Source organism: Electrophorus electricus, chromosome 16 (assembly GCF_013358815.1).
Source record: "Electrophorus electricus isolate fEleEle1 chromosome 16, fEleEle1.pri, whole genome shotgun sequence".
NCBI classification, from domain to species: domain Eukaryota; kingdom Metazoa; phylum Chordata; class Actinopteri; order Gymnotiformes; family Gymnotidae; genus Electrophorus; species Electrophorus electricus.
This window is the reverse complement of record NC_049550.1, coordinates 15251687-15276370: the sequence shown is the minus strand read 5'-3', so window position 1 is coordinate 15276370 and position 24684 is coordinate 15251687. Positions and strand designations below refer to the sequence as shown.

General features: G+C 38.5%; 2 long non-coding RNA genes across 3 annotated transcripts; one reads left to right on the top strand and one right to left on the bottom strand.

Moving 5' to 3' along the window:
* Positions 1–32: 32 nt before the first annotated feature.
* LOC118242628 lies at positions 33–14335 on the bottom strand. Of its 2 annotated transcripts, XR_004776956.1 has the most exons (3): positions 14063–14335; positions 495–780; positions 33–131 (listed from the first exon to the last, which is right to left on the bottom strand). It is a non-coding gene; the product is annotated as an uncharacterized LOC118242628 (long non-coding RNA). The 2 variants fall into 2 exon arrangements; XR_004776955.1 differs by lacking the exons at positions 33–131; positions 495–780 and adding an exon at positions 11516–12031.
* Positions 14336–17973: 3638 nt separating this feature from the next.
* Positions 17974–19561, top strand: LOC118242616. The gene is made up of 4 exons (XR_004776936.1): positions 17974–18133; positions 18267–18312; positions 18572–18614; positions 19277–19561. It is a non-coding gene; the product is annotated as an uncharacterized LOC118242616 (long non-coding RNA).
* The last annotated feature ends 5123 nt before the right edge of the window (positions 19562–24684 follow it).

Sequence of the window (24684 nt, the reverse complement as noted above, 5' to 3'; positions counted from 1 at the left end):
ATTGGAGGATAAACGACGTCCATTTTTGTACCAGGTGAATGTTGGACTGTCAGTCAGACTGCAGGTGGTTGTACAGGTCAGAACTGCTGCTTCTCTCTCTATTACTTCAAGAAGAGTGTTCACAAGGATCTCTAAGACAATGAGAAAATTATCAAACCAAACGAATGGAAATCCATCACAATTAGACTTTAGAATCATCCAGAAAAACTTCAAGCAATTAAGAAAATTATTCTGCTGTCATGAAACTGTCTTGAATTTGCTAAAAAATAAAAGAAAAACAAATTGTATAGTACAACTAATATATCAGAGTAACCCTTAATCAGTTTCACAACTCTCAATAATCAGCTTAATTAAACTCAAACGCCTTTACATGAAGTGAGAATGTGCATCATAGTTAAAAATAGGCATTAATGAACTTCAAGACTCAAATTCCTCTGAGTAAAAGGACACTATTCATCATAGTTAGAAAATTAGGAATTAAAGATTTAACCCACCTGTGACATTGATTTTGACAGGATCTCCCAGCCATTTTTGATCACTTACATTTGTTTTGATTCTGAAGTGATAGGCATGTTCATCCTCCTTCGTTACATTAATCAGTTTGAGGGAGAAGTGTTGCTGTTTATCTACATAACACTGGACCCTTCCTGAGTCATTAGTCGGTCTGCAATATACAGGCTTGTCTTCTTGTGGATTGAAATCCACTTTGACCCAAAATTCCTTGTTCACATCAAGCCCTGCTGGGTATGTGTAAGTGCCATTGATGAACACCGTGGACCCCTTTAAAACACATATTTTAGTTGGGTTGTACTTCACACTCCATTCTGTTCCAAAAGCCCCTGAAACATATGTGTCATGGCAGGCTTCCCTACATGGAATTTAACATTGACAGGTAGCAGAAGTGGCTGACAAGACAATCTTACCAATGTCTGGAAAAGGTAGGACTGAAGGACAGTACAGAGTCACTGATCATGGTAGTAAGAATACAAGAACTAAGCATTATGTTAATTGTAACAGGGGTGCATTACACCACACAAGATGCAGAATGTACAAAGGAGCCTCTGAGAGTAACAGGAGCACCAGATTCCTGCAAGGAAAGCAAATATTAAGAGACCTGACCAAGTGGCAGAGACCATGTATAGAAACATATGCAAGACAGATAATCTGAACAACTTCAAATCTGTGTGTTATCAAAAAGGTTGTCCCAGTGGTGACTGGGGCTCTTGTGGCTTGTGGCTTGTGGCTCCAACTGGAATAAAACCATCAATCTCATTTCAGAAGAGCTCAAGGCTAGAATCAGTAAAAATACTCTGTCACACCCCCAGGCCACTCTCTCTCTCTCTCTCTCTCTCTCTCTCTCTCTCTATATATATATATATATATATATATATATGACTGCTGTTTCAAAGCATAGTCTATGCCTAACGCAGGGTGTTCATCATTGGTTGAGTGTTCTGTACAGAGGGAGCAGTGATGTTCTACACCAATTTCTTGTTAGCCCTTTGTAAGTCTTTCTTTGTCATCACATTATTTTCTTGTTCCTGGTTTCTTTTTCTTTGTTCCTAATGTAAATTGTTCATTTCTAATTCACAGATGGGTCTGACTGCTGGTTTCCTGAAAATGGACTATCATAATCACTCCTGGACTGTCCTAATTAAGACTCCTCTCTGTCACTCGCTCACACGCACTTCTCACATTCACACTCATTTTTTGCTTGCTTTTTTATTCCTTTGATTTACACAGTCTCTCCATCAGGAACACAAACACACCACATAAACATAACACCACTGAAATCCAAAACCAACTCCACGTCCTCTACAACTATATGTGGATGAGAGTTCATGAAGAGTGGTAATGTTCTCTTGACCTTTATGCTATTTACTAAAAGCACAGACTACGGGGAAATTTAACAAACAAATGTAAGTTAATAAAGAGCTCTTCTTACCTCACTGTGCAAAGTCTCATCAGCACTGTGGGAACAGAGGAAAATAAACTCAGAAGAAACAGCTTTGAGGTTTTAACCATGTGAACTGTCTGTGGTGTATTTAATGATGTTATTTTTTGTGTATTTAAATTCTCTTCCTCTTTTACTGCACTGTTCTCTCCTTTTTCAACAAATGCATGCGCACACCCACCCACACAAACACACACACACAACCACACACACACACAAACAAATGTATATACACCCACACAAACACACACAGACCATAGATTGTTCTGTGATTGTTATTTCCTTGGTACAGACTCAGACACACACACGCATGCACAAAGAAACACACACACATGCACGCAAGTTCAAGTTCGAGTTCAAGTTTGGTTTATTTGTCACATACATACACAGTATAACTCGCAGTGAAATGGTTGAGGGTGCTCTGTCCAAACTGAGGAAAAAGAAAACGGGTGCATAGAGAAATATATATTCTATATATGTACAAAAATATATTAACAATGTATGTACAATATATGTATATTATGATTATATACGCAATGTACAATGTATATGGTTGTGTGTATATATATATATGTACACAATGTACAGAATGTACAGATCCATTTTGTAAAATGGCATATTTACAGTTTTTATGTTACATGGTGGTAATAGAATATATATATATATATATATATATATATATATACAGTTATGCTACATGGTGGTGGTGGTCCCCACAGTTTATCAGTTTCCCTGATTCAGGGCCCGAATGGCCTGTGGGAAGAAGCTCCTCTTCAGTCTCTCTGTCTTGGTCTTCAGGGAGGAAAAGCGCCTCCCTTACCTCAACAGAGAGAAGAGCCTATTATTGGGATGGGTGGGGTCCTTCACATTCCTCCTGGCCTTGGTCTGGCACCGCTTGTAGTAGATGGTCTGCAGGTCAGGAAGTTCCGTGTGAGTGATGCGCTCTGCGGAACGCATTACCCTTTGGAGTGCTTGTCTGTCCTGCTTGGTGCTATTCTCAAACCAGACTGTGATGTTCCCCGTGAGGCTGCTCTCGATAGTGCAGGTGTAGAAGTTCGCAGTACCTTGGAGGGCAGTCTGAAGTCTCTTAGGCGTCTGAGGTGGTAAAGACGCTGACGAGCCTTCTTTGCCAGGGAGTTGGTATGGCAGGACCAGGACAGGTCCTGTGAGATGTGAACACCAAGGTACCTGAAACTATCTACTCTCTCCACCATGGTTCCACTGATCCTCACAGGTTGGTAGTGCCGCTCCTGCTTCTTGCTGCAATCCACGATCAGCTCCTTTGTCTTATTGACGTTTAGGAGGAGATTATTTTCCTGGCACCAATTTTCCAGGTGTTTAATCTCCTCCAGGTAGGCCCTCTCATCGTTGTCCGAGATCAGGCCCATGACAACAGTGTCATCAGCAAACTTGACAATGATGGTGGAGCTGGAAGTGGCTGTGCAGTCGTAAGTGTGCAGTGAGTAGAGCAGGGGGCTTAGGACACAACCCTGAGGAGCTCCAGTGCTGAGTGTGAGGGTGGATGAGGCACAGTTGCCCACCCGTACCGATTGTGGTCTGTCTGTTAGGAAGTTGGAGATCTAGTCGCACAGGGATGTATGCAGTCCTAGATCCTCCAACTTAGTAGTGAGTAGGGAGGGGATGATAGTGTTAAATGCTGAACTGTAGTCGACAAACAGCATTTTAACATAATTTCCTCTCCCTTCGTCCAGGTGGGTCAGTGTGGTGTGGAGCAGATGTGCAATTGCATCATCAGTGTAGCGGTTGTGGCGGTATGCAAACTGCAGTGGGTCCATGGAGGCTGGCAGTGAAGATGTGATGAAGTCTCTGACTAGCTTTTCAAAGCACTTCATCACGACTGATGTGAGGGCAACAGGGCGGTAGTCATTGGGGTCGGAGGGTCGAGGTTTCTTCGGGACGGGGACGATGTTGGATCGTCAGAGTATATTTGTCACATACATAGTCATACACATTATAACTCGCAGTGAAATGGTTTGAGAGTGCTCTGTCCAAACTGAGGTGAAAGAAACACACACACACACACACAGTAGTCTGTGGGTGTCATTCCTGTGATTCAGGGCCTCAATCTTCACATGCAGCTACTGCCATGGCTGCACATTCATGGAGAAAACATTTCTGTTTATTGATTACTATCACTGCACTGTGTGTGTGTGTGTGTGTGTGTGTGTGTGTGTGTGTGTGTGTGTGTGTGTATGTATGTGATCAAACCAAACCAATAAACCGAGGATGAAAATAACAGTATGGCAAGAATTACAAACTTTTCTTTGCTCTTTTAGTTTTAAACTGTTTATCTACATAACACTGGTCCCTGTCTCAGTCATTAGTGCCTTTACATAGTTCAGGCTTCTCCACAATCTTAACTGTATGATGCAGAATTCCTCTTTCAGTCAAAGACATGTGTACGTGCTATGTGTACGTGCCGCTCATAAATTCCATGGATTCCTTTAAGGAACATGTTATCTGCTGGTTATAATTCACATTCAAATCACTCACAAAAGATTCTGAAACATGATGCATGAAAGAGGTCATTAGAAGAGTCTGGGCCCCATAAGAGAGTGGGAGTTATCTTACAGCTTCACTTCTCTCCTCTCTAACTCCAGCAGCTACTGCAGAACACTGAGCTGATTCTGCGCTAAACCACAAAGTGAGAAGAGCTCTGTTAGACTTGTAGCAGTGTGGGGGAGGGGTTAGCAGAAATGAGTGACTGTGCACAGGAAACATGGGGCCTTTTCGTCAGAACGAAGTTCACATTTGTGCTAAAGTATATTACACCACCACTGATTAAATGAGTTTGTTCAAGAATACATATGAAGTTGTGTAGTTGCAGTGATGTAACTGTATGTGCTGGAATCATGTGCAGAAAGATCAGAGACAGAAAATTAATTATTAGTGACATCATTAGAGGAGCCTGTGTTTTTACAGAAGAACATAATAGTCATAATTTGCCTTTAGTTGGCAATATTTTTTGCAGTTCATATTATTTCAATGCACATAAAGATATTTATATTTGCTTTTCAATAAGGTGATGTCCACAACCATAAAATGAAGACTTTCATTATGAGAACAGTGTGGCAGACAACTGAATAGTGGAATAAAAGTAGATTTAGAGCTGTTTCTCTATACATCTTGTGTACATGTATCAGGTAACAGCAGTTGTGGATCAGTACTCACAATATGGGAAATCCACTGCATAAATGAAAAACAGACAAAAGTTAAAAACTAGTACAGAGCAAAAATTACTATACCTCACACTGGACATGGACATGTATATATGATATATACATGAATTAAGGATTCCCTGAACTGCATTGCTGGGTTGAACACAGGTATCTGTTTTTAATTGCTTGAAGTGGATTGTTAAAGTACAGAGGTGGCAGGTAATGATAGTTTGAGTGAGGATTATCAGGGCTCTGCTGAAATGCAGTACACTTTGTTTAAGGAACAGTAAAAGTCAAATGAAGTACATGTTGATTAAGGAACAGTAAAGGTTCAGCCCCAGGCTCACTGAGCTCTCACTGAATGTTTACTGCTCCTTCTGTAAAGTGTATTTGACTCTTCTGTGCCTTTTAGCGTCCACTTAGGAGACACAGAAGCAGCAGAACATCTGCTGCCTCAGTTCATTTAACCCTCGTGTCGTCTTAATATTATGTATACACCCCGTGTCCTAAGGGTCAAAAATGACCCGCCTTTACTAAACCCCTAAAATAAAATAGCTGAACTGAGTTTTAAAGCCCCAATCTACTTTGCTTGAAGAAACAACCTTCATGCAAGTCTGTCTATGAATATTTGAGTTTTCTCTTTTCACATTGCAGAAAGACTGCATTTAATCAGTGGCCACCACTCGTTTTTATTACAGCACACCTGTTATATTATTTTTCGTACACTAAAGTAGAGATGTATTATCATCATTTTTGCTTAAGGTTCTGCATAGGTGTTAACATTAACATTTTATTAAGAGATGGCAATTCTATAGCTTCAGAAAGTAGCGGAAATGTGCAGAAAGTAGTTTTTAATGTCTTGTATTGAAAGGAAACAATTACAGTCATCAACATTTTTTGGCAACATAGTGATATTTTCTTATGCACCCTACAGTGAGAAATTCAACTACAACATATCAAGCTCCCATTTTTCTCCTAGCATTCGTGAAACAGTGTGAAACACTTTCAGTGGCATTGTGGCACAAAAAATCACCCTTCTACTCTCTGCATCCCAGAGACTAGATGTAGCCTCACCTCTTGAGCTAAAAACCACCTGCTAAAATTAGCAGCCCTATGTAAGCTCGCAGGTCAATAACATACATTATTTTCCAGATGTCCCCATATATAGAGAAACCTTCCAAATTTGTCATTTCCAGGCGGATTTTTTTCCATGACTGGTGTGATATACATGCAGAGAATGCTGAAGTGATGTCATGGCCATGAGCAACTGCATATCTTGTGGGCCCTGGGGTCATCCTTATGACATTTTGAGTTGCCTCCCTGCCATGTATGTCATATGGTAACAGGGACCATGTTTTTTTGCCATTTTTTAACAAAAATGTCTCTCTGTTAGCTTGGGGGATTTCTTCTTCATCTGAAGATGATTCACCGTGCTCCGGGTTGTATTCCTCCCCATCTCCTTCTTCAGATACCTCTTCTAAATAATTGATCTCTTGTTATTCCTGGACGTCTGAAAAAATCAGATCTATGACCTGTTGGGCACTGAAGCGTGCACTCATGTCTTCAGCAAAGAGAGAACTGGGAGTACTGTTACCTGCCGCACCTTTTATAGCCTTTCACTGCATTCCCCTTTAGTAAACAATGCTTTCAAGAAATGTTTATTTGCTCTGAAATTTTGTTTATTTCATCTGAATTTGATTTTATTTAGTCTTTGAACTTGAGAGATTTGTGGGGTCATAGAGGGGACATGCACATGCACAAGAAAGTTGTAGTTTTTAGAGTTCTATCAGTAGCATATTTCAGTTTCTCATTGAGTGTGTGTGTGTGTGTGTGTGTGTGTGTGTGTGTGTGTGTGTGTGTGTGTGATTTTGTTGTTTTTGTGGAATGTAAATGATTTTATAACTGATGGGTCAAAAATGACCCTAAGACAATCTTTGTACCCTGGAGGTGTACAGCTTTCATGGAAATTTAAATTTCATGTTGAAAAAAGATCATTAAGGGGGTTTTCTCTACAGTTAAATGTGGCGGTGGGTCATTTTTGACCCTTAAGACAACACAAGGGTTAAAGCACAAACCACCTCTTTAAAGATTTTTACTGCTCAGCCACACAAGAGTAAAATATGAATGTAATAACATTTAAGAAAAGATCCTTAAATATGTTTGTGTCTAATTAAATGTATCTTGTAACTCTGATTATGTTGCACAGTGACATGCAAACTTTGCAAAGTGTTTGGCAGCTGCTGACATGTGTGACATGAGCTGGTCTAATTTTAAAGCAATCATACTTATGTGCGAACAGAGGAAGTCATGTGATCAGTAATTAACCAGTTGTTTGGAAGCCTTTGCTTTGTAGTAGAATAACGGTAGACAATGCATAGTAGACTGTGAATGATATTATTTGTAATTCTGTTGTAACATTCACAAATTATTTGTCCTTTATTATTTTCTGATCAGACCAAATCCAGCTATAAAGGTTTAACAGATTCATTTATTTGCTTTTACTCGTCCAGTGTCACTCATTCTGAGAAACATGCCCCAGGGCCATGAGGAAGGACAACCAGACCAGGCGAGGCAGACGGTGAAATCAGCAGGACAAGTTAAGGAAAATATGGAATTTTTCCTTACAATAGCGCTGGAATACTGGAATTGACCTTGGTCTACGTGCACTTTTACATAAAACAAGGATGAAGTAACAAGGTACAGCCATGTATTTTAAAAAAACAAAACACTTTCACCATCCCATTTTAAAGATGAAAATGTTTAAATAAAGAGCAGTTCATCATTGCGAAGTAAAGAACACCACTGTATGGGCCTAGATGAAGTTTATGCCTGAGACTAGAATACATAGAATTGTCAATGGTCATTTTATACTCCAAATTAGTTCATGATTAGACATAATCAAATTCTAAGAAATCACCTGTAAATCTCTATTCTTTTAATCTCTTTTGTTAATCTCTGTTCTGTTCATTTCTATTCTGTTAATCTCTAATCATGCTGCATTAAAACGTATCTGAACTAAAGAAAGAGTCTTACTGTTCTATAATGAGACTGATCACCATGTTCAAATATCAAATGAGAACAGAGGCAGCACAGAAGTGAAAAGCTAGATGTGGTTAACACATTTATCTAAAAGATCCCGCCGTTGAGAGGGTATGCATGCCCTTTCTGGCTAAAACTTACTTTAAACTAAAGACAAATATCTTTAGAAATATGTATTTACCACATCAGCAAGAAGGCGATGATAGAGAATTAACCTCTACAGACATAACTGTACACATAACTTAGCTCTGACCACTACAACATTTTTTTTTTTTTATAATCGATTTTATTTCAACATTTTACACTGTGAAGACTGAACTTAGTTTTCAAGATTTCATGCATGATTTTAGGTTTTTGGAATCAACGCCCCCTTCTGTTCGTCTAGTTACACTGAGCATTGAGCCATACTGGTAGATAAGCAGTATAACACACTTGACAATCGCAAATAAATACAAATTATTTTTCACTTAAAAAATTAAAATAAATCTACCGTTATCCCTACTCTTCATCTGACTGGTCCGGTTTTAAGACTTAATATGAGCAGGGTGCCGTTGGGCAGCATGCGTAGTCAGGGCCATGGCAATGAAATATTCCCGTTCGAGAAAACACTCTATCACCCTCTAGCGGGATAATTAATGAATTGCTTAAGAAGAGATTCATTGCTGTTTAGACATGTCACGCGGATGCTAATTGTATTTTCTAAGACAAAATTTGAAATGATCTTATACCGGAAGCATGTTTTAAAAGGCCATTTAAAAAAGGACAAATGCTGTTGTGGAAATTTACCAACCCCCCCCCCCCCCCCCCCCCACACACACACACAACACCGCGTACTCAGCGTGGGATTTCTGTTGAACGGTTGCACGTAGATGACTGAAAATCGGTAATCATTTACCTGATGCTTTTATCCAAAACAACATACAATTATGACTATACAACTGAGGGTCTTGCTCAGGGGCCTAACAGTACAAAATTGAACTGGCAAACGTCGGATTATTAGTCAAGTACATTAACCATTGAGCTACCACCATCCAGGCACACACACTCAGTATCATACTGGTTATCATTTCTTTCCTTTCTTGTCTCCTGTCCTTCCAGACACTGATGAGTGCAGTGTGAGGTTTACATTCCCCTCTCATTATCCCAGATACCCCTGTTTCTCTGGGGGTCAAAGATCAAACCAGACAAACAATTCCATCCGGTCTGAAGATTCAGAAGACCAGTATTCCTGATGCTGGCTTGGGAGAGTTTAAAAAATGTCAAACTGTTCCAGTTGGAACATTCAAGTCATTCAGAAGCTCATTTGAAAAATATCATACATCAAAATCAATATATTTTACAGAAACAAAAATTAGCATTTTTATTGTTTGTTTTCAGTTATTTGGTCCCATACAATACATATCATTTGTCAACAAAGCTCCTGTTTCTCAGCTTCCTTCAAGTGCCACAAGTGCTCTATTATATTTTTACAAACACATTTTATTAACTGTATTTCAGTACAGTTCTCTGGGGCAACAGACCTACAGTTTGCTTTAAATGTTGAGTCCTACTGTAGAACAGTATTCACAGTGAACACAGTATGATTTCTTATATAGCCCCTTTAAATTTAATTTTGTTTTTGCAATCAGTGTAATAAGTACATAGATGCTAAGAGAGCGACTCACTCTAATTGGATGAGGTGGAGAATGCAGCACTGAATCTGCAGCTCATGGGTTGTTGGCCATATGTGATGAATAATGAATTTTATAGTCTATTATTTGATTAAAAAACTGCCAGTTATTCATCCTCTCTCTCTCTCCCTCTGTGTGTGTGTGTGTGTGTGTGTGTGTGTGTGTGTGTGTGTGTGTGTGTGTGTGTGCCTGTCTGTCTCTGTTGTTAGGTATATAAACTGTGCTCGTAATGATGAAGAGCAGAATTTGTTGACCTTCTAGTATCATGGGGGGTTCTCTACCATGGCTATCTACCCATCAAAGCAGGACAGGAGCTCCTGATGTGGTACGGAGATGAGTACGCCAAAGATGTCTGCGTCATGTTTGGCTACATAAGGCTCAAAAAGTGCTCTGCACAAGGTTAAGTCCAAACACCTTTTTTAATTTCACTGAGTTAATCTTGAATCTTACTTGAGTTTTTAAACTAAAATGTACCAGGTCAGTGTTTGCCCTACAATGACACACCTGATTTAGCTCAACATTCCTCGTTAAAATAACAAACGCTCGATGAAAGTTTGCGGTTTTTGATCCAGAAAAGCTGTGTAGTTCATGGGTCTCCCAGATTAGGTGCATTGAAAATATACTGAATTACAATATAAGTCAAATTTTGTTTAAGTATTTATTTTGTGATGATATTTTGCTTTAAGTATTATCATTGTTTACATGAGGTACAATGTGATGGAAATTATTATTCGATCATGTATTATCATGTGATTCATATATAATCATGTTAATCCTTTCTCTATGTAATCCTATATGAATAGTTTAGTCTGCACATTCTGTCTTTGTATATTGTGTAAACAAAATGACTGCTGAATCAGTTGCTTCGTGATCTTGCACGTGTCGTGCGACTAATGCTGATAAAGAGGAACTAGCAAACTGTGTCTGTCCTGGTGGAACAGAGCATCCTGGTATGTGCAAAAGTGTTTAGCGCGATAAGGAGCAGGAAACGGGTAAACAGGATGACAGGACATCCCTTCCGGGAATTGAAGTTTAGATTTAAGGAACAGAATCAGTCTACCCCTTTAGAGCTTTCGCTTTAGAGCATTTGCTCTCACACAGCTGTGTTTTTGTATGTCTTATTTTCTTTATTAAATTACTCTTTTAATCACGTCTGACTTGCTCTTTATTCAAAGTTCCACCACAACAGCCACCCGACAGTTGTTTACCATAATTATGTTGCATCTCACACTGAAATTATAATGCCTTTTTTCTCTCTAGGAATGAATGATATCCATTTGCAAGTCTTCTGCTGTGTGTGTCCACTTTGCCATACAGTTCAAATTTAACTCCACAAACACATCAGGAGATGCCATCATGAGGACTATGTCAGATTCCTGAAATCAGGAGAAATTAAATATGAGAATCTGGCACCTAAAAAAGCTTCAATACTCCACAAACGTCCGCTGTTACTGTCCACACCAACACACCTCACAGACAATCGCAGAAAGTCTCGGAAAAGAAGAGTGTGGAAAGAGTTTTAGTAGATGGGATGATATCCAGATCTTCACTTGCTGCATGTGAAGATTGAGGCTCTCAGTGGCCTGAACTACAGGAATAACACTGTACTGTTTCATGACATGTCGTGTGTGTGTGCGCGTGCGCATTTGTTGAAAAAGGAGAGAACAGTGCAGTAAAACAGGAAGAGAATTTTAATACACTAAAATTAACATCATTAAATACACCACAGACAGTTCACAAGTTTAAAACCTCAAAGCTGTTTCTTCTAAGTTTATTTTCCTCTGTTCCCACAGTGCTGATGAGACTTGGTACAGTGAGGTAAGAAGAGCTCTTTATTAACTGACATTTGTTTGTTAAATTTCCCTGTAGTCTGTGCTTTTAGTACATAGTGAAAAGTCAAGAAAACGTTACCACTCTTCATGAACTCTCATCCACATGTAGTTGTAAAGGACTTAGAGTTGGTTTTGGATTTCACTGGTGTTATGTTTGTGTGGTGTGTTTGTGTTCCTGATGGAGAGAGTGTGTGAGTGAAAGGAATGAAAACACAAGCAAAAAATGTGTCAAGACTGTGTCAGGGAAAAATGAATGTGAGAAGAGTGTGTGAGTGAGTGACAGAGAGGAGTCTTAATTAGGACAGTCCAGGAGTTATTATGATAGACCAATTTCAGGGAACCAGCAGTCAGACCCATCTGTGAATTAGTAATGAAAAATTTACATTAGGAACAAAGAAAAAGAAACCAGGAACAAGAAAATAATGTGATGACAAAGAAAAACTTACAAAGGGCTAACAAGAAATTGGTGTGGAACATCATTGCTCCCTCTGTACAGAACACTCAACCAATGATGAACACCCTGCGTTAGCCACAGACTATGCTTTGAAACACCAGCCACTCTTACTCCAGCTACTACACAGATAGATAGATAGACAGATAGATAGACAGATAGACAGATAGATAGAGAGGCCTCTGACAGAGTATTTTCACTGATTCTAGCCTTGAGCGCTTCTGAAATGAGATTGATGGTTTTATTCCAGTTGGAGCCACACCTTCCAGCATTGGTGTCTCTTCCACAAGAGCCCCAATCACCACTGGGACAACCTTTTTGTTAACACACACAGATTTGAAGTTGTTCAGATTATATGTCTTGCATATGTTTCTATACATGGTCTCTGCCACTTGGTCAGGTCTCTTAATACTTGCTTTCCCTGCAGGAATCTTGTATTAGTGTTACTTTCAGAGGCTCCTTTGTACAGTCTGCATCTTGTGTGGTGTAATGCACCCCTATTACAATTAACCTAGTGCTTAGTTCTTGTATTTTTACTACCATGATCAGTGACACAGTACTGTCCTTCAGTCCTACCTTTTCCAGACATTGTCTTGTCAGCCACTTCTGCTACCTGTCAGTGTTGAATTCCATGTAGGTAATCCTGCCATGACAGCGCCACTGTTTTCACGGTAACTATGTCCCGCTTCTGACTGGGACATGCCCTCATCAGCCCATCAATCGGGGCCAGTGTTAGGATGTAATCAAGGATATTTCATGTCACATCCTGAACAGTGGTGTTGAGCCTTCTGTCTGGTGTACAGTATTTGTTTGTTAGCTCTTGGGTGATAATGAAGAAGATTTTGGTGAGTGGTTTGGTAGACTATAGAGTTTTCTCTTCCTTCTCTTTCAAGTTCCCTGTCTAGTCAGATTGTCCTACAGTGATATGACCTCTGGTGCTTAGAGTCCTGGGTCAAGCCAACTCCTCCATTATAGTGCTGCAACATTTCATGGAAAATAATGTGTGGTTTAGCTATTTACTATCAATGTGTTTCATCACCTTTAGGTTTTGAGATTTAGAATTTATATTAGGAATGAAGAGTTCTACTGGAATTCAACACAGTGCTTGTATGATCCAACATTATTTTCCAAACCCTTTGTGAACTTTTGAGCAAAATAGTGAGGCATGAGTGAAAGGTAACTAATAGACAAAACAGGAGTTAACTGAGGGGAACATGTTACATAAAGCAAAAAGATTTCAAAAGGGAAAAAGGATTAAGTAGTCCTTGTGACTTGCTAGATTTTTAATTAGAATAGAGAATAGTCAGTGTGAAACATTGGAGATGCCTGTGGGCACACGCATTTTAAAGCTCATTTTTGAACGATTTGTACTTGTTCATTTTAACACTATATATCTGAAATTGTACACATAGCACAATGATCATTCAGAATTCAAATTGAAGTAGACAATTGGGAGAAGACATCCATTCACATCTAAGCTTATTTGTCCATCATTTAGTTACATTTGAGCTCATCTAATACAGAAGAACACGTTAAAAAAAACATAAAACGCCATTGATTTTCTTGGTGTATAATGTGTCTATTGATGCTGGAGATTCAGTTTCACTCAAACTCTACATTTCCTGATTCACCAGGGTCTTGCGTAATAAACTGAAGTTTTGAGCACATACATGAAATGACTAAATAGCTACATAATGTTTTACAGTAGGTGTCCTAGACTTCTCCTTAGTGTCCCAAAACCTCTCTAAATGCACAAAAAGTCATCAATCACTATACATCAAGTCTGCATGTTTCTTTTTTGCTAAAACATCACAGTAAGTTACTTTAGTAAGTTCCACAGCAATATGAGCTACATAGCATAATTGTTGGCATCATTGCTAATACTGTAAATGCTATAATACTGTAAAGCAATAGTATACTTTTTCATTTATACTTACAATTTGTAGCAGGATTACGATTTTTTCAAGCAGTGAATGGTAACATCCAGTGATTTGCTATGAAAACATCGAAGCTAGTTCATGCTAGCAGCAAGCAAACAACTCCACATAAACTTCAGCTAAAATAAGCATCTTCCTTTCCATGATGTCCAAACGTATTGGCGATCAAATCATTCTTATGGTTGTACGAGTTTCGCCAAACAGCCTCAAACCCATGCCCTATGCTATCTGCTAACAACACTGAAGCACTAACAGTACACAGTGCGCAGACCTTTAAACATTAAACGGATGACTAAATAAGGCAAGCGAGGGGTCTACGTTTTCGCCTGAGCGTCCTCTATTTGATAAAACAACTGCCAATCACACCGCTTGCCCTGGAAACATTTGGTGAGAATTGCTGTCACTCCAAGACAATGGCGCTGCAATGGCCAATAGAAATCAATATAAAATGGAAAAATGGGGGGGGGGTCTAATGCTCTATTTAGGAATACTTTTACGTCAGTAACGTGCAGTTAGAGTTAAACAAAGGCTGCGTAGTTTCGGTTTGCTTAAGAAGGAACTGAACGCGTGTTTTTACGCAAAGAAGTGAGCACGGAATTAAAGAACTTTACTAACACTGTGTATAACATTTAACCATCTAAACATCTCACACAGTTGTTTTAATGGTAATTTAACTTTCTATGACAAAAGAACTTATCTTAAAGCGGAAGAATGTTTTAAAAGGCCACATTGTGGAAATTTACCCGAGCGCGGGATTTGTGGCGATCTGATGCATGTAGACGGCTGCAAATCGGTAAGCGGGTACTTGTATTAGTCCTAAGAAATGTTATGTTGATCAATGTACTGTACTTTAAGAATATTCGATGTTATCAATCATTTATTTGAGTATGCCAGTTTGGGCTTGCTAGGGAGCGTTAGCGCATAAGGGGCTTAAATAAAGAGAGTGAAACAATATATGTAATATGTGTGATGATCAGTAAGTGGGTGATTGGAAACGTGATTGGGTGCTACGATTGGTTGAAGAACAGGTGAGTGGCGGACTGGAGGTGTCTGATTGGCTGGGTGACAGAGTGTGTGTGTGTGTGTGTGTGTGTGTGTGTGTGTGTGCGCGTGTTTGTGTGTGTTCGTGTGTGTGTGTGTGTGTGTGTGTGTGTGTGTGTGTGTGTGTGCGTGTGTGTGTGTGTGCGTGTGTGCGTGTGTGTGTGTTTGGCTGGCTGGGTGTCAACATTCTTCATCTTTTGGGTGGGATGAGAATAGACCTCCTAGAACAGACCTGAACAACAAGCTCTCACTACATACAGTTTGGCCACTTCAGTCTTCTACACTGCTTAGAACATAACAAAACTGTTATTAATACAATGTGTACTTGATTTATAACTGTGTAAATACATTTGTATGTAATACTGAGATGAGGTGTTAAAATAGTTGAAGTTGTTTTTATTTTGTTAAAGTTGGTAGAATTATTTTGTGTTTTTATTCTTATCTCATCTGCTTTCACCTTTTTCATTTACAGTCTGGGCAAGGATTCCTCTAAATCCTTTTGTGATTCGATCCAGAATAAATAGCCCTCAAGGAATAAAACTGAATTGAAATGAGATGACGAGCCAAACCTCCTCAGTAATACAAATGTGTCATCAGATCAGTCTGACTGATATTTGAAACAGTGTAAACAGAAGCAGAAATGTAATGCACTCAGCTGTGTTGTGTGCTCTTGTGTGTCTGTGCAGGTTTGTTTAATGATGTCACTCAGAACTCCTCTTCCAACTCTCATCACTCTGTTCATGTCTCTGGGTAAGACTGCAGTCTTCATCAAAATTGTATTTTTATTTGTAAAATTTCCAAAACTGTTGAAACCTGCACAAATTCTGATATCAGAAAATTCTGATATCTAGTATAAAGATTTTCTGACACCGTGTTCCCATTTAATGAAGTTAATTTACATTGGTTACCAAAGCCCCCACATCCCCCTCACCACTGCTACAGAGCTTGCTGAGTGCTTTGTGGTTTTTCTCAAGTTTAGGGCAGTCTTAGATTAAGAGCACACTGTAGTAAGATTAAAATTCACAACCCCACTATAACTACAAAGTGCAGATATATTTTTGTTTGTTTTCTCTTTATTCAACCTCATATATTACATGACTGAGCGTTAAGTTGTTCAGAGTCACTAGTGTCCACTTCTCCCAAGCTCCTCCCCCACCCTGCTACAAGCTTTTCTCACTTTGTGGTTTAGCTCAGAATCAGCTCAGCGTTCTGCAGAAGCTGCTGGAGTTAGAGAGGAGAGAAGTGAAGCTGTAAGAGAACTCCCACTCTCTTATGGGGCCCAGACTCCTCTAATGACCTCTTGCATGCATTATATGTTTCAGGGGTTGATGGAACAGAATGGAGTGTGAAGTACAACCCAACTAAAATATGTGCTTTAAAGGGGTCCACAGTGTTTATCAATGGCAGTTACACATACCCAGCAGAGCTGGAAGTCAAAGAGGAATTTTGGGTTAAAGAGCCATTCGATAGAGAACAGGACACACCTGTATATTGCAAACCCACTAAGGACTCAGGCACAGTCCAGTGTTATGTCGATAAACAGCAAAAGTTCTCCCTCAAACTAATTAATGTAACGAAGGAGGATGACTATTACTTCAGAATCAAAACAAATGTAATCGAGCAAAAATGGCTGGGAGATCCTGTTAAGATCAGTGTCACAGGTGGGTTAAATCTTTAATTTCCTATTTTCTAATTGTGATGCATAGTGTCCTTTACCCAGAGGAATTTGAGTCTTGAAGTTCATTAATGCCTATTTTTAACTATGATGCACATTCTCACTTCATGTAAAGGCGTTTGAGTTTAATTAAGCTGATTATTGAGAGTTGTTAAACTGATTAAGGGTTACTCTGATATATTAGTTGTACTATACAATTTGTTTCTCTCATATTTTTTTTAGCAAATTCAAGACAGTTTCATGACAGCAGAATAATTTTCTTAATTGCTTGAAGTTTTTCTGCATGATTTAAAGGCTGTCTAATTGTGATGGACTTCCATTCGTTTGGTTTGATGATTTTCTCATTGTCTTAGAGCTCCTTGTGAACACTCTTCTTGAAGTAATAGAGAGAGAAGCAGCAGTTCTGACGTGTACGACCACCTGCAGTCTGACTGACAGTCCAACATTCATCTGGTACAAAAATGGACGTCGTTTATCCTCCAATACAAACCCACTCCACCTGCGGCCAGTCAGCAGTGAGGATGCAGGCAGTTATATGTGTGCTGTAAGAGGATATGAACATCTCCCCTCTCCTGCTCAAACTCTCACGGTCAGATGTGAGTTTACAATGTTGGTTTCATTTTATGATTATCTGATTATTGCTAAGTTCATTTCATTGCCAAGTTCAGTTCATTTCTCAGTTAAAATGCAAAAAATACAATGAATTAGTAAAGTCTTATTAGAATTATATATATATATATATATATATATATATATATATATATATATATATATATATATATATATATATATATATATATATATATATATATATATATATTCTTTACTTTGAGTACATGAGACATTTCATTACTATAAAATGCATTCTCCACATGGTGTTATTGCCTGATTTAAGGTGAAGACATTAGTAATGGTGGGACAACTATACAACATCTCCAGAATCAGCTCTTAGAACAGTAGAGGATACAAGTCCATTAATGAACCTGGATATATGCCTGGCTGATGCAGATCATGCCTGTAGTCTCCTTGCTCCTCCTTTCAGACAGAAGACGTCATATTCATTTCTTCACATTCTCTCATTTTGTGGGTGTTAGATCCTCCAAAGAATGTCTTGGTGTCCATCAGTCCCTCTGGTGAAATAGTGGAGGGCAGTTCAGTGACTCTGACCTGCAGCAGTGATGCCAACCCACCTGTGCAGAACTACGCCTGGTTTAAAGAAGGAGGAACCTCACCTGTAGGATCTGGACAGACATACAACATCACCATCAGCTCTAATAGCAGCGGCTGGTATTACTGTGTAGCTCAGAATGAACACGGGATGCTGAAATCAGCTTCCATAGATGCCACTTTAAAGGGTGAGACAGTCAGACAGTTATGTTTCATTTTTCATTCATCAGTTCATTCACTTATGCATTTGCTATTCACATTATGAAAGCCCTATATTGTGTGTATGAACAATAATGTGCATATGTCTGTTTCTCTCAGCAGGTCACTTCTACATTTTGCCTATAGCTGTTGGAGTCGGCCTCTTTGGGTTTGTATTTCCTCTCTCAATAGTTTTATTTATGAAGAGAGAAAGTTTAAGAAGCTAAAGTGAAAGATGTTAATATAAGTTACATGTATAAATGATAACTTTATAGTACCTCATTTCTGTTCCTTTCCAAAAGCACTTTATTAATATGGGAAATCTTAAAAATATGACTAATATCATAAATGCAATATTATGAATACTAATGTTTATTCTCTGTTTTCTGTTTGGATGAACACTGACATTTGGGTTTTTTTGAGCTCAGAGGCAAGAGGCAAAAGAGAAATACAGATGAATCTGATTATGGGGTGAGCTATCACAGAAATCCAGATATATTTGTCAATAAGGAGTCTTAACCCTGCTAAAGAGTTCATGGAATTCATGTCATGACAAATCAGAACCTTGAAATGACAGTGTCAGTCTTAGTTCTGTATCTTTAGCATTTGTTTATGTCAGAGTGAGAGCTCCATCTGAGATGCAGACTGTCAACAACAAAATAACATTAGTGGAAAAACTCCAGTGGAACCTTAACTATTAAGCTATTCAGTGTTTCTCATTAAACTGCACATCATTAACTCTGTGCTTCACAGAACGCCGGCCTCAAGCCCTGTCCTACCTGTGAGAATACTGTAGTGAGTTCATCATATCAGTTACATCACAGTTATAGAACTCTGTTAGAACTCTAGAATCTTGATAGCACTCTAGAATCTTTTTTGAGATGGGATGTGTAAAGCTCTTGTCATTTTTACTGAATACTGGAGGAATACTACGATACACAGCTTTCTTACATTACCATAATTATATAGAATCCACAGGAATAGATTATTAAATTTAGATATGCCAAAACATGCATTGTTTTGTTGTGTTTTTTCAATGTTTGTGTGTGTGTGTGTGTGTGTGTGTGTGTGTGTATTTTGTTATTCCAAATGTCCTTGTGAGCTGATATTCTTTCTTGTGTTTCCTTTTATAGGACTTAAAGAAACATCACTAAGAGAATCATCACTGAGAAATTAAACTTGCAGCTGTATCCCAATGCAGTCAAAAGAGTGAGAGATATAGAGGGGAAGAGAGATGGATGATCACATGTAGACAAGAGTGTTCAGTTAATCAACAGTAAAAAATGTAATCAACTGCAAAAAATGTTGTAGCCTTTCTTTTTTTTTTTTGTACTGATGGAAAATAACCTTGTTCTTATTCTGAAAATTGAACTAATTAATAATCTAAATTAAAATCTAAATGTTTTATTATTTGTTAATTCAATTTTTATCTAGTCCATTAATTTTAATCCAGTTAAAATACTTGAATGTGGTTTCCTCAAAAGCATCATGATGTTTATATCTTGTTCAGTACATGTACTCAGGGATTCTCACTCTAGCAATCTGAACTACAATGAAAATAGAACAAAATAATGTAAAATGAGCGCGAACCCACGTCAGCTAGATGATGACACCGACAGCCTACTGGGTGAGCAACCACACTTTAATGGTGGGCCCTTGTGCAGAACAGTTAGATCGTGGAACAAGTAAACAAGAAAAGTAAATAACCAAAAGGTGAGGAGTGAACCTCAGCCATTTTGTTACGATGTGAACGAGCTCCTGCTAGACAGCTGTGACCATAAAACAATCTGCGCGTATATCGCTCTTCAAAGGAATGGAGGACAACAACACTAGAGGGAAAGAAAAACTAAACACCATGCCGAGTGTGGGAAAAGGGAGAACCAAGGATGGCAGCCCCGATGCCCTGGGGAAAATCAAACTAAAACTTCCCAAACAAAACCAGAAAACAGGAGCTGTAATGGCTAAGGGGAGGCTTAGGAGAGAGACAGATTTGAGGGGGAAAACTGCAGAAGGCAGGAGACGTGTAAAAACACAGACACCCTCGCAGCACAGAAGTGAGGTGTCACACAAGGGCTCACAGACCTCAATACCCAGAACTTGGCTCAGAACTTTGGCAAAGACCCAGCATTGGGTCACTGGGCTTATATAGACCTAGCCCAGCTTTTTGGCGTTAAGCCTAATTAGTGGCGTGCCTGACTCAAGATCTCCCTCTGGTGGTCGGAGGAGGCCTCGGCCTGGCACCGACCCTTACAAATAAGGTTACAAAACAACAAAAACTCCATAATGTAGGGATTAGATCCACACTACCAGCACCTATAAGACTGACAAAAAATAATTCCTTTAAACTCTTTATCATGGACTTCTTAGCTAATAGCTGTTGTTAAACATCATGGCACCAAAATATATGACATCTTAATGAAAGCTTTACATTGTTTGATTATATAATATAAACTATTACTAAATGAATTTCACAGTTAAAATGTAAAACACACAATGAAACACGAAAGAGTCACTAAATCTTCAACATGTATAGATGTCAGACCCTCGCTGGTACATAGGCAGCCCTTACACCACATCCACCAATCACTGCACACATTCACTTCCCCAATCCAAATCACCTGTTTACTTGAATAATCACCTAGACCTAGACCTCATTTATCTCCAGCCTATTTAAACCCCACAGGTGCCTGAGTTCAATGCTTTGTACTTATGGTCCCTTGTCACAAGTTAAAGGCTCTGCTTAGTAAGTTACTTTGAAAATGTATTTTCTGTCTTTGGTTGCATTTGGGAATTAAACAATTATGCTCCTCACTTGCACCTTGCTCTTGTTTCATGATGTCATAATAGAATATCTTTAATTTGAGACATTTTATTATCAAATTCGTTCTTTACATGTTGTTATTTATGCCTGATTTAAGGTGAAAACATTAGTAATGGTAGCACAACCATACATCATCTCCATCTCCAAAATCAGTTCTTAGAACAGTGGATAATGCAAGTTCAAATACAAGTCAGCTAATGGACGTTTATATAGACACTACACAGCTGTAACTACATGGTTTTGTATCACTGGTTGATGTTTACCATAACTTTAATCTCCCTGTTCCTCCTTTCAGGCAGAATATGCTATATTCATTTCTTCACATTCTCTCCTTTTGTGGGTATTAGATCCTCCAAATAATGTCTTTTTATCCATCTGGGAAATAGTGAAGTGACTCTGACTTGCAACAATGCCACCCCACCTGTGCAGAACTACACCAGATATAAAGAAGGAGGAACCTCACCTGTAGGATCTCGGCAGAGTTACATCATCAACAGCTCCAGGATCTGGTTCTGCTGTGTGGCTCAGTATGAACATGCAGTACTGAAATCAGCTTCAGCACATGCCACTTTAAAGGGTGACACACACAGGCAGTTATGTTTTAATTGTTCACATTCATTCATCAGTTTGTTCACTCATATTCATTCATATTTACAAACTATAATTGCTATACTGTATATGTGTCTGTGTTTCTCACCAGGCCACTTCAACATATTGCCTATAGTTGTTGGAGTCGGCCTCTGTGGGATTGTAGTTCCTCTCAATAGTTTTATTGAAGAAGCGGGAAAGTTTAAGAAGGTTAAATTAAGTGAAATGTATTATGTTAAATTACACTTTGTTACGATCTCGTCGAGGCTCCAGGCCATAATGGGAAGTGTGACTCCCCCCCCCCCCGCCCAAAAAAAAGTCTAAACAAGTCTGTAGTGGAAATGAAATCAGATTGCAACAGACCAAAGTAGTTCAATGACAGCCAGTGTAGTGTACAGGAGACGGTCTGACACTACTATAACATCAGGAGTGACCCAGGCCAAAGTAACAAATAAATCCACACTAGAAAAAAAAAGGCACTCACTAAACCTACACAAAAGAAAATACACACAAAACTACATTTACTCCCTAAGTGGAAAACCGATCAAACCACATCCCAAAACAAAATGGCAGTCACTCCCTACTTACCAGTGACCACTCAACAAAAGGAAAAAGTTGAATATATACAAATGTACAACTGCAGACTAACTATTAGAGCAGACAAGAGTAAAGTGAAAACTGGAAGCAAGGTCATACACCAGGTCAACTATCATGAACTCTCTCACACACACACACACACACACACACACACACACACACACACACACACACACACACACACACACACCACACACACACACACTGTTTCTGTTTTGTATGTTAATTCTCTGCTTCACAGAATGTAAAAAGTGAATTTTTGAATGTATTAGATTATTATAAATAATGCTGCACCTAATCTATCAATAGGATCACTGAAGTAATAAGTACACTTTTCTACTCAAACAAAGTCTACCCACGAGCATCTTTCTGCTGAACCATCAGTGTGGACATGTGGGTTTCTTCAATCAGTTTTGTGTTCCACATTTGTAGTTCTCAGAAAACCTTGTGGTTTAAGCTACAGCTCAAAATGAAGTCAAATTTTTCTGGTGGAAATTCTACCGGAATTCAACAAATTGTTCAACAAAAGGTTATTCATTTGGCTTCCAAACCTTTCTTTACATCTTTTGTGTTTGTGATGGGCATTAAATAGGAGCTGTAGTTTATTTAGGAAAAAGGTACAAAAAACAAGCTAATGAATACTGGAAATATACAGTACACAGCTTTCATAGTATTAGGCTACTTTACATTGTCATAACTATACAGAATCTGCAGGAATAGATTATTATTAATTTTAGATAACACAAAAATGTGATTTTATTTTCATTTTGTTATGACATTTGAATGAGCGTGCATGTGTGTGTGTGTCCATTGTTATTCCAAATATCCTTGTATTCTGATATTTTTTCCTGTGTGTCCTTTTATAGGCCTTGAGGAAACACCACTAAGAGAATCATCCCTGAGAAATATCAAACTTGCAGCTATGGCCCAATTGTAACGTTTACTGCAGTAACGTTTACTAGGCCAGAAGCAAAATGCCAACGCAGGAGGCTTTTAATGAACAAAGGAAACAAAACATGAGAGGCTAACAAACAGAGACACGGGAAAACACTGAGACAAATTAACACACGAACTAAGCAAACAGCAAAACAATGACAAGGTCAGTGACAGTGACAACAACTAGAAACTTAACCGAACATGCCAAAATAACCAACAAACTGGAAGACAAAACAAAGCCAGGGCTTAAATAACCAAGACTTATAAACTAACCAGACACAGGCGAACATCATTACAGGTGGAGATACAGACCAGAGAGCGGAACAGATTAAAACAAAACAAGCACTGGGAAAGAGGAACAGGTAAAAGGAATGACAGGCATGGAGAAAACGAAACTAAGGAACGGAACAACCAGGAAGTAAAGGAAAACAAAGACACGACAGGGAAATCATGTAAACAGGGATGCCAGAAGGGGGCCCATACATGACACCAGTGCAGTCAAAAGAGTGAGAAATAGAGAGGGGAAGAATAAATTTAACATGTAGTTTCCTTCAGCAGAAAAGCTTTTCAGTGTTTTACATTAATGAATAATACTCAGAAAATGTTAAAATAAAAGCGTCCTTTGCATTTTTATTGCAAGGATGAAAAATAACCTTCTTATTACTTTGCTAATCTAAATAATTAAATGAACCTCATGCGAATAAAAAATAGTCACTACTATTTTAATACTATATTCATTCATTCATTCATTCATTCATTCATGCATCCCTTCATTCATTCATTCATTTAGTCCATTTATTTTAATGCAGTTTCCTCAAAAGCATCGTAATGAAATCTAAGGGCATTTTCTCAGTTTTTGAATATTTTATTAAAAAGCTGCAAACGAGTAGCTCTGCACACTCCTCTTTCTGTCATACTCTAACATCCTTGTTTATGTGTGTAAGTCCATTCAGATTGGTTGGTCAGTCCTGACGTAACATGACGCTGTCAAAATTTAATTTAGTTCTAGAGTGGGAATCTCTGAGAACACGTCCTTTTTGGGGGAACTACATCTGAGTGTTTTAACTGGCACAGTGTATATATGATGTTAAGTATTTGGTTGGTCAGTTCTTAGTGAGGAATCTGGTTGCATCCAGATTGTGAACCTCAGGCACCTGAAGAGAGCGTCTGAGCAGCAGTGAGACACAGAGTCAGTTTGTAGTTAGATAGCATGTGTAATTTATAGACTGCCTGTGTTTGACAAGAAGAGCAAGCACAGGGAAAAAAGAGGAAGAACAATAACAAAGGCAAATGTGGTCTTTGGCAAGCAAAGCAGGCATCAAATGAAGAAGTTACATGGTAGCAGAATATGTGGACATAGGTCAGCATTATTTCTTATACTTGCAAGCATGCATAGAGAGAAAACAGATACATTTTATTCTTACTTTGCTTTATTCTTACTCTTTTATTCTTATTCTTAATATTCTTTTATTCTTTATTCTTTATTTTTATTCTTACTTTGCTTTACATTTTACTCTTACTTTTAGAGAGAAAACAGATACATTTTATTCTTACTTTGCTGCCTTTTACTGTAGCAGAATAACAACAGAGAATAAAAAG